The sequence below is a fragment of the Primulina eburnea genome, unplaced genomic scaffold (assembly GCF_022965805.1).
Source record: "Primulina eburnea isolate SZY01 unplaced genomic scaffold, ASM2296580v1 ctg182, whole genome shotgun sequence".
NCBI lineage: Eukaryota > Viridiplantae > Streptophyta > Magnoliopsida > Lamiales > Gesneriaceae > Primulina > Primulina eburnea.
Window position 1 is genome coordinate 1 of NW_027331023.1, and position 11,852 is coordinate 11,852.

The 11,852-nt window shown below is 39.7% G+C and overlaps 1 non-coding gene across 1 annotated transcript; it reads left to right on the forward strand.

Annotated features, from left to right (window-relative positions):
- The first annotated feature begins 10,975 nt into the window (after nt 1-10,975).
- Nucleotides 10,976-11,079, forward strand: LOC140820820 (small nucleolar RNA R71). Its single transcript, XR_012115592.1, has one exon. It is a non-coding gene; the product is annotated as a small nucleolar RNA R71 (small nucleolar RNA).
- The last annotated feature ends 773 nt before the right edge of the window (nt 11,080-11,852 follow it).

The following is an 11,852-nucleotide window of genomic DNA, read 5'->3' on the forward strand; positions in this document are numbered from 1 at the left end:
CATGTAGATGGATCCATCGACTCTTGAGGTTTATGATCGTGATCAGGAAAGTCACAATTAACGATCTGAATTAAACAAAGGAAAAAGAAAAAGAAAAGAAAAATGTTTATGATCACGTTAAAATGATTTTGTCATGATAAGGAAAAAAGGAAAAATGTTAAGGTTTATGTTATGCATGTCATGAAAATTTTTATGCTCAATGTTGATGCATCATTATGAAATTGTTTTTATTTAAAAATTTATGCATCATGAAAATGTTTACGAAAATGTTTATGTTTATGCATCTTGAGGAAAACGATATTTTAAGCACAAGTATTTTCACTGTTGATTGGGGTTTTATACGTATTACTCGTTATCAAGAATATGACGTGTTGAGTTTTAGACTCACTAGGTGTGATTAGTGCAGGTGATTTTGATGTTAATATTTATGGAGGTCTTGATGGTTGATCTGACTGGACTGAAGGTGCACATAACCTGAGGACCGACGCTAGTTTCCGCACTAGTATATGATTTATGATTTCTAAGTTATATTAAAGATATTTTATGATTTTTATTTATGCTTTGGGATGTTTTGAGATATTATAGTATGGGCTGTAATTCTCAAATATATAGTTGGTTGTTTTATTTTAAAATGATGTCAAAAATATTTTATTGTTCGGCCAATACTAAGTGAGGTTTTAAAAAAAAATTTCTAGAACTTTTAAAGCAATAAAAGGGTAGACGTTTCAGATTTTGTTTTGATATGTTCTGTGTCTAATACGATAAGTCCTAAATTTTTTCATTATGTTATGTATCATAATCTTTATAAAAGATATGTATATGTATAATATATTATTCTTGTATTCAATCGACCTCATTTACTGAGTGTTTTCCAAAATGCTCACCCACTTACGTTCCTCCTTAGATAGTAATAAAGAACAAGTAAAAGGGGTGGAACAAGATCAATTTTGGGGCTGGTCACGAAATCCAGAGTTATAAATCCTTGATTTCAAGTTTATAGTTAATTCGTATTAGCTTCCGCATTTCGCATTTTTCTTCCTAAAAACAGCTTCTGCATTATTCGCATTTTTCATATGTAAAGACAATATTATTTATGAATTAGACTAGTTTTTACTATTTTCTATGAGTCTTATAATCAATCATTCTCTGCTAGCTCATAAAATTTTGGCTACCCCATTTCTCACAAGAAAAACTCTCATCCACTTCCACAGCCACATCGCCACCGGACTTTTGGAATTCAGGCTATCCAATCTTGACGCAAGGTTCGTTTAGATCTTTAGTACGATCTAAGCGAGGAATATTGTCACTGATCATGGACTTCATTAAGCGATCAAAGGAGGAAGTTTTGTTCGTAGGGATTTACAATAAAGGCCAACTCTACTAATCACAGATTGATTTAGTATTCAGCCTTAAATACACGAAGGTAAACTGTTCTAAAACACCTTATGGATGTTTTAAATCATACGACTCCCAATGAATGTTATGAACGTCAAAACTAAAATTTTTAAACTAATTTCTAGCTCATGATCACTAGGATACTCATTTGATTCAGCATGAGGAGGTCGTGGAGAGGGAGATTCCCTATTTCAAGTAGGTTCATCTCGCATCTTCTTAAAATACCTTAACCTTGTATTCTAAATTCTCAATGCAATTAAATGATACAATTTAAGTTTTTAGTTTAAAAATTAACCATTTATATTAATTAAGTGTGTAACCCTCCCTTTTCTCCCTCCACCCTACTGACTTTGATGTTCCATTAGTCCTAGCCTCCAATGACTTTCTTTCATCGAGAGATTTTATATCACCTCAACAATAGAAATTGGGCCTTTAAAGTTGATGTAGGAATATGACATTTCGTAAAACATATTGTACGAACAAATTAAGTGAATATAAGATTAAACATCCTTAGACCGATGAAACATGTCCACAAAGAAGAATCAGATCTATAAGCATTTGCATCATCGTATGACATTTCACTAGATTAAAGAGTTCACAATGAAAAAGTTAATTCTCATCTAACTTAAATTGAGATAACCGACACTAAATATTACCAATGAACAAAATAATACTTTAAAATCCCTTAACAGTCATAGTTAATAATCTTTTATGAATTAGACTGATTTTGTCTATTTTCTCTGTGTCTTATTGTTTTCAATTAAATTGTTAAACAATTTCGGATGTCATCTATGCCTTGATCCCGATGCGTGACACTATCAATGATACATAGGGGATGATCGAGCAAAACTTGCATTGTGGAATCCTCAATAAAAATATAGTTTTATATGCTCAAACATTAATCGCAAGTGCACGATGTCAAGTAATAGTATAATGTACATGAGTACGAGTATCGTTCCACTGGAGACTGTATTTAACAATTATTATTTTCAGTTATTGAACATTTAGCAACGAAAATTGATTTGATTGTTTTAACACTACTGTTCTTAAATAATTAAACAGATAATAAAGGATTCAAAACTAAATTAATAATCAGAGTTAGTATCCAAAATGGTTGAATAAAATTCAATAAGAAATGGATTTGTTGGGAATATCGGTTCACTTACCCCTCGTTAATTAATTAATTTATTCGATAATGATCATATGCTTCCGACAGGATTTCCTATTCAATTGAACACACTCTCTCGAGCTATGCCAAACTAATTCTACTCAATGAAGTAACTAAATGTCTTTAATTATTTATCAAGAGTGAATCGCATTTCGATCTATGAAATCCCCTAGTTTTCGACCCTTAGGACTATGACTATCGGCGCGTATCCAATTTCATATGTATATGTAAATTGTAGATCCACGGATTATACTACTCGTTCCTATCACAAGTTATTCTCTCGAACTCACTCGCAATATAAAAACGTTGTTAAAGTTAGCTACGCTCTAACAACACGAAGAAAAACAATAGTATAATCAAGAACAAATCAGAAATCGAGATGCAAATTAATTATATCAAAGTTTGGGGTAGGATCCCCTTAAATCCCAACAAATATTAAAAATTAGCTGCTAAAATTCATAATTAAACTAAGCAAAACTATGTTTAAAAGATGAAAACTAAAGTAGAAATACTAGATTTGATGAAAAACTCAATGAACGATGCCCGGAAATCGTCAAATCTTCACTCCAAGAGCAAAACTCTTCTCCAAAGCTTTCCCCGCTGCTCCAATGAAGTCTGAATGCCCTCAAAAACGTCCAAAATCCCCTTTCGAAAATAAGGAATGGAATCGCGCAGCATAATTTCCAAAAATACAATCGCGCCCGGGCGGACACTCTTCGCAGATTCATTTTTCCTTTCTCCTTTGGCGCGCCCCCGGGCATGAATTTGCGCCCGGGCGAATAACTTTCGGAAATCTGGAATTTAATCACATCTTGGAGCGCCCGGTGGATGGCAATGTGCGCCCGGGCGGATGGTCTTCGAATTTTTCTTTAAATTTTTCTTTTTATTCTCAACTCACCTGCATTTTCACAAACTACTCATGCGTAACCAGAAATTTAAATAATGCTAAAATAACACAAAATGCACGGAATCTAAATGATAAATGCAACACAATGCGACAAAACATGATACGCAAAAACACATAAAATCCAACTCTATCAACCCCCCAATACTAACCTTTTGCTCGCCCTCGAGCAAAACAGGTGACAAGACAGAAATGGAACGTGACACAAAGTAACTCGACAGTGAATTCATAGTCATCAACTAGCCTCAGCGAAACTCAACATTCCCTTGTCAATCAACAAAAAAGCACACTTTTTCGCACTTCCCTTGGTCTAGACATTGTTTCAAATAAAGCCTGAACGTGTGTGCGTGTTGTTAGTCCTAGCCTCACAAATGATAGAGGGGTCCATTCTCAACCATTGTAAGATATTTAAATCAGCCTGTTAGCGTAAATATCACTCTCCTTTATTCCTTTGCACTCAGTATCCATCAGCAACTTTTTTTTTTCTGAATAAGAATACAGTAATGAAAGGACTATATTAGAACTTTTCATTTCAGATTCAAATCCATGTGTTTTGCATTTTTAGCCGGGAATAGGATTTCATTCCCTTATTCGGCTCCTCAACACCTTACATCCCCAACTTTAGCCAAATTTTCACCATCTTATCATCCATGCTTCTAGTTCTAACATTTGTGCGAAGAGAGTTCAATGTTTTAAATAAAACTGTATGTCTTTACCATAGTATGTGCTAAAGGTGTGCGAATACACGACAGACATGGCATGTCTCATCACTTCCTAATCATCCTTGGCTAACAATGTACTCCTCCAAACACTGTCGGCTGACACACAAACATATGCAAAACAACTAAAACTAGATGCCATCAACCAATACGAACAAGGCACCAACACGAAAAAGACGACACAACACCCATCCACCCCCCAATACTAAAGTCGAGCATTGTCCCCAATGCAACAGACGATAGAAAAGAGACAGATAGGAACAACAAAATGGATGGAATATGACCTAAACATGCAGAAGAAATATCAATAAACGAAAATAAATAAACTGAACGGAACGAAATGCGATAAAGAAAAGAAGGGATAAAAGTGACTCCCCTCTCACAGATCCTCCTCATCGTGCTCCTCCGGGGGAACCACGCCAGCGTCCGGCTCTGGTGCACCGGCGTAATGAAAATGGAACGGCGGCGGGAAGACTGGCATGGGTGGTGGGAGAGAAGGTCTGGGTCGACACCACTTGTGGCTCAGGGATAGACGAATCATGGCATCAGTAGCCGTCTGATAGGTCTGACTCACAGCCTGCCACTGCAACTGATGGTCAGGTAATGCAGCAAACTCAATCCATCCTGTCCTGAAGAAGGCGACGTCGAGGTCCCGTGGCTGGTGGTGGGGGCTGCTGTGGCGCGGGATCAAAAGTGGTCGCCGTCCCAGATGGGGCCAAAATGCGGTAAAGCCTTCCGCCGCACTGCTATTTTCTGGATCCAGCTAGCGTCATCGAGGGTCTTAGTCGGTGGCAACCACTCATCATCATCCTGAAAAATGACCCCAGCGCCCGCACATAGCCCTGTGATAATGTGGGGGAAGAACAATGCGACATTCTGGTTATGAATGCTCAGCTGGATCTGCGAATGGATTATCCTTCCCACATTGAGTGGCATCTGAGTGATCAATGCATAAAGCAGTAGCCCTAGCTCCCTCTGGACTTCGCTCGTGTTCCCGACTGGCATCAAATGTGTGGCCAGAAATGCATACCACAACGAAAGCCGGGACAAGCAGATATTTCTCGGCAAAACAGGTGTGTGAGCCAGGTGTCTTCCACGGAGACCCCGGATAACAGATTCGCTGCATCATCAGGTCAAAATTCGGTTCCTGCCCGCCCATGCCACATAAACTGAGTCGTCTACCGCCGGTGTCTCAAGCATCCTATTAAGCTCCGCTGAACTAAAATCGACCAACTTCCCTCGCACAAATGCCTTACCATCGTTCCTCTCCGCTGCATTGGCATAGAATTCTCTCACCACGGGTACCACCGCGGCTTGCGGTTGACGGCAAAATTTACCCCAACTTCTATTCTAAATTTTATTGATAATATCTATATATTGCTCAAACTGGAAAACCTCATTCGCGAAGCGGAGCTCTATGTATTTTTGCATGCTCATATCGTTCCCTAGCCACAGAATTCACAAATAATTGGGAATTATGAGATGACGAAGAAGAAGCACCGTGACTTACCCGAGCATTTTAGGGGCCATTGTGGATTATTTAGGAAGAGCACAAGTAGCCCGGAGTAGTAAGTGTGTCGCCGGAGAAGGCTTCGCCGGGAATTTGGTGGTGGCGGCTGGAGAGCAGCGGTGGCCGGAGAATTTGTAGAGGTGGCCGGAAAAATTGCTTCTTGATGCGTGGTGAAGATGGAGACCCACGATTTGTACCTAAATTGGTACAAGGCAAGAGATTTGAGAAAAAATTTAGAGAAAAGGGCCGAAAAATCGAGGGGGCGGGCGGCTAGTGTATGAATGGGGGAAGAAAAGAAGTCGCGCAGATTTTTAATCTGCACGATCCGCCCCGGGCGGATATCTTTGAATTTTTTTTGAAATTTTGAAAAAGGTGCGCGCCCGGGCGGATTGTAATTGTCGGCCAGGGCGGAAGCTGCACGGCATTTTTATTAAAAAGGGGCGCGCCCGGGCGAATGTACGTGTCCGCCCGGGCGGAAGCTTCACGGCTTTTCACCAAAATTTTATATTTTTTTAAAAAAAATAAAATAAAATAATAAGAGCACAAACTAAAATTTGAATTAAATGCAAGATAGGGAACGAGAGGTAGTTCTCAATTTATAGTCGAGAGCTGGACTGTCGGTCAGTTTCAGTTCGGATTGTCTTGGAACCGGGTGATTCCAAGTTGCGGCTCATTGTGCCACCCGTGTAGTGATTCAGTCGTCGGGCATTGACTGTAAATGTCCCATCCTTTCCGTCGTGCAATTCTACAGCTCCCGATGGGTAAACTTTAGAAATCATGAATGGACTAGACCATCGCGACTTCAATGTTCCGGTAAAACAGTCGCAACCGGGAGTTGTAGAGCAGGACGTTTTTCGCCTGCTTTGAATTCTCTTTCGATGATCTGTCTATCATGAGCTTTCTTTGACTTTTCTTTGTATGACAGTGCAAGATCATATGCCAAATTCTGGAAACACCTCCAACTGATCCAGTTGAAGGAGGCGTCGTTCACCCTGCATCAGTAAAGTTAAAATTTAATGCTTTTGTTTCCCAAAAATGCACGATGCTCTAACTCTACAGGTAGATGACATGCTTATCAACAACAACCTATATGGTGTAGTGCCTATAGGTGTTTTAAAAGCAGTCTTATATGCCCAAAGAGCGTCTCTAATCTCAGTGACCAGTCTAGTTCCTACTAACACCTACAACTTCTCCGAAATTCGCTTTATCTCTCGGTTCGACACTTCCACTTGACCACTCGTTTGGGGGTGATAGGGGGTAGAGATCTTGTGTGTGACACCATATTTGGTTCAAGAGTTTTTCAAATAGTTTATTGCAAAAATTGGTGCCATCACTAATGATTGCTCTTGGTGTCCCAACCCTGTTAAAATATTTTTTCTTAAAAATTTCAAGACAACTTGAGCATCATTAGTGGCATATGCTTCTGTCTCTACCTACTTAGACACATAATCAACCGCAACCAAGATATATTTTTTCGTGAACGAACTGGGAAACGGTCCCATGAAATCTATCCCCCATACATCAAAAACCTCACGCTCAAGAATATTATTCAAAGGCATTTCATGACGGTTAGAGATGTTACCTGTTCGTTGGCATCTATCACATGCTAGCACATAAGAACGAGCATCTTTAAAGAGAGTTGGCCAATAAAAGCCACATTCGAGTACCTTAGATGCTGTCCTTGTTGGTCCAAAATGGCCACCTACCTCACGGTCATGGCAATGGTTAAGAATTTGCCCAAACTCCTCCTCCACAACACACCTTCTTATCATAGAATCTGCACAAATCTTAAACAAAAACGGTTCCTCCCAAAAATAATATTTCACGTCAGAGAAGAATTTCTTTCGTTGATGAAATAGATTTGGTGGTGGTGTGCCTGTGACAAGAAAGTTAGCGAAATTTGCATACCACAACAATGTTTCATCTCAAACAGTTGCTCGTCAGGAAACCAATCATTAATAGCCTTATCTACACAATCATTACTAACAACTCTAGTCTAGACAAATGATCCGCCACCACATTCTCAACACCTTTTTTATCTTTTATTTCCAAATCAAACTCTTGCAACAATAAAATCCACCGAAATAGGCGTGGCTTTGCATCTTTTTAGCAAGTAAATATTTCAGTGCCGAGTGATCTGTGTAAATAATGACTTTGGACAAAACAAGATATGCATGAAATTTGTCAAGCGCAAATACCACTACAAGTAATTCCTTTTCCGTTGTTGCATAATTCAGTTGAGCATCATCTAGGGTCTTACTTGCGTAGTAAATTGTATGAAATACCTTGTTTTTCCGCTGGCCAAGCACGGCTCCCACCACAGTGTCACTGGCGTCGCACATAATCTCGAAAGGTAGATCCCAATCTGGTGCTACCAAGACAGGAGCCGTCACCAAGCACTCCTTCAAATTCTCGTATGCATGTAAAGAATCAGTATTGAAATCAAAGGGCACATCTTTCATAAGTAAGGAAGATAGAGGTTTAGCAAATTTAGAAAAATCTTTAATAAAACGCCGATAAAAACCGGCATGGCCTAGAAAACTTCTAACTCCCTTAATGGATGCGGAGGTGGTAAGTTCTTGATAACTTCAACTTTTGCCTTATCCACCTCCATTTCATGCCCTGATATCTTATGCCCCAATACTATTCCTTCTTGTACCATAAAATGACATTTTTCCCAATTCAGCACCAAATTCGTATCCTCACATCTCATCAATACCACCTTCAAATTCTGCAAACAGTCATCAAAAGAACCAAAAATCGAGAAGTCATCCTCAAAATCTCAAGAAAGGTTTCTATCATGTCATGAAATATAGCAGTCATGCATCGTTGAAAAGTGGCAGGGGCATTACACAAACCAAAGGGCATCCGTCTAAAAGCAAAAGTGCCGTAAGGACAAGTGAAAGTGGTTTTCTCTTGGTCCTCGGGCGCAATCATGATTTGGTTATACCCAGAATACCCATCCAAAAAACAATAAAACTCATGACCCACTAACCTCTCAAGCATTTGATCAATGAAGGGCAGTGGAAAGTGATCTTTACGGTAGCATCATTTAATTTCCTATAATCAATGCACACACGCCATCCCGTAATTGTCCTAGTGGGTATTAACTCATTTGTTCATTTGTAATCACAGTAATCCCACTTTTTTTCGGCACACACTGACAGGACTTACCCATGCACTATCAGATATAGGATAGATAATACTGCATCAAGGAGTTTGATAGTCTCTACTTTTACTACCCTTGCAGCTTTGGATTTAATCTTCTTTGAGGTTGCACAAGAGGTGAGTACTTATCTTCCATCAAGATCTTGTGCATGCAGACTGATGGATTGATTCCTTTGATATCCGCCACCTTCCACGCAAAAGCACCCTTGTGTGCTTTCAAAACTTCCAACAGTTTGTCCTCCATCCACCTGTCAAAGCAGCAGAAAATTATGACAGGTAAAGTGTTATGCTCACGTAGGTATATGTACGTGAGGTGTGGAGGCAATGGTTTTAGCTCAAGCGTCGGTGGCTCCTCCAGGCTTGACTTATGTGGGATCAAGTCTCTTCGATCTCCCAAGTCCTCTAATCTCATCCTATTGGCCTCTTCCATGGCTGGTTGGCATTGGGGTATGCCACAATTTAGGCTTTCTCTTCATCCAATCATTTCTCTCATTTCAGTATGAGAGTGGCCTCCAAAGGATCCCTAAGAGCATCCTGCACATAGTTAGACACAAAGCATCAATTCTATAACAACTATCAGAAGCAGTGTGTGCTTAAGGCATTAAAAACATCAAAGTAATCTCTTCCTCGCCCACTCTCAATCTCACTTCCTTCTTGAACATCAATCAGGGCCCTTGCCAGTCGCAAGGAATGATCTCCCCAAAATCAATGGCATCTCCATATCTTCCTCCAGTCGAGCACCACGAAATCAGCAGAAAAAATAAATATCCACTTTCAATAGCACATCCACAATCACTCTGCGGAGGTACTTGACAGATCAGTCAGCTAGTTGTAAAGACATCCTCGTTGGCTTTGGCTCTCCCAACCCAAGTTTCCTAAACACAAACAAGGCATAAGATTAATACTTGCACCAAGATCACACAAAGCTTTGTGAAAACAACATCACCAATCATGCAAGGAAAGAAAAAACTCCCTGGATCCTCAAGTTTCGGTGGGATCTTGTTTTGCACTAAAGCGGAGCAATTTTCAGTAAGATTCACCGTCATGTGATCCCCAACTTTCTCTTATTTGCTAAGATGTCTTTTAAAAATTTAGCGTAACACTCGGCATTTGCATCAAAGCATCGGAAAAAGGAAATATAATGCAATTTTTTAAATATCTCAAGAAACTTACCGAATTGTGCATCCAGTTTGGCCTTTTTTAATGCTGCAGGAAAAGAAGGAGGTATAACAATTTTAGGTTGTGCAGTGGGTGCTGTGTATAGTTAGAAGACTTACCTTTGGATGTTTCGTAATGCTCATCCACTTTTTGTGTTTTCTCTTTTCTCTGGACTCCAAAACTTTCCCACTCTTCAACTCGATAACCTTCACTTGCTCTTTTGGATTTGTCTCTGTGTTACTTGGCAAGGTGCCTGGCTCTCTACTTGCTATCATCTTTGCTAACTGCCCAATCTGATTTTCAAGCCCTTTTATCGATGCATCCTAATTCTGTAGTCTAGTCTCGGTAGACGAGATGAACTTAGACATCATCTGTTCCAAATTGGACTTCTCTTCTTTAGTAGGATCAGATCTGTACATCGGTTGTTTTCCCATATTATTGTCCACCTTGTGGTCGATTCTGGCTGTTTTTACCACCCCATGAGAAGTTTGGATGTTGCCTCCATCCAGGATTGTATGTGTTTGAATATGGATCGTTTCCTTGGACGGTTTTGGACCCCTACTTGATTTATTGGTGCCCCTTCTTGCACATAAAATGGATTGGTCATCTTGACAGTCCTTCACATAGTGTTCCTCTCCACACTTTTCACAAAATATCTCTTTAAGACGCATAGCTGTGCCACCCACATTCAAGCTGTCTAGTTTCCTGTTCAAAACATCAAGTTGTGCAATAATAGCAGAAAGGTCAGTTACCTGGTGAACTCCTAACACTTTTCCTTGCTTGTTGTTCCTTTCAGATTGAGGATGATAACTGCTCGCAGCCATTTTCTCCAACAACTCATATCCTTCTTCCGCAGTTTTCTCAATAAGTTCCCACACGTAGCAGCATCTATCATAGTACTGTTAGGAGTAAGCAAACCATAATAAAATGTTTGAACGAGTAACCCAAATGGTAATTCGTGATGTGGGCATCTTCGTAGTAGATCCTTGAAGCGTTCCCATGCCTCAAATAAGACCCTGATCGAATTGAGCAAATGTTGTAATGTATGCCCGCAGCTTCATGGTCTTTGATGGAGGAAAGTATTTAATGAGAAATGCTTTCGCCATGTCTTCCCATGTAGTGATCGAACCTACAGGCAAACAATTTAACCATGCTTTAGCTTTATCACGTAAAGAGAAAGGAAACAAATGCAATCTAACAGCATCATCAGAAACTCCATTGAATTTAAAAGTATCGCAAATTTCAAGAAAATCTGCGATGTGCGTGTTTGGGCCATCTACTGCAGTTCGTCCAATTGGACTGTGTTCTGAATCATCTGGATTATAGCTGGCTTGATTTCAAAGTGATTTGCCCACACGATAGGCCTCACAACGCTAGGGCGTGCACCCTCCAAAGAAGGCTGGGCATACTCTAGCATCGGTGTGCGGCGTGGCATCTCAACTTGTCTATTTTCACGCTGTTCCTCCTCACGTTCTTGCTCGTGTCTCTCTATAAGTTCTTTAAGTCTCTGTTGTTGTCTTTGCCTTCGGAAAGTTCTTTCAATTTCAGGATCAAACTCAAGCTCCACGTCAAGTGGCTTTGGCATGCACTAGACAAGATATCTAGAATAAAATATGGAGTGTTAGCTCAAGAAAAATAAAACAATGCTAAAGAAAAAACTAAAAATAAAATTGTAGATTAACAGTCCCTGGCAACGGCGCCAAAAACTTGATCGAGCAAAACTTGCACTGTGGAATCCTCAATAAAAATAGTTTTATATGCTCAAACATTAATCGAAAGTGCAAGATGTCAAGTAATAGTATAAATATGTAGTACGAGTATCGTTCCACT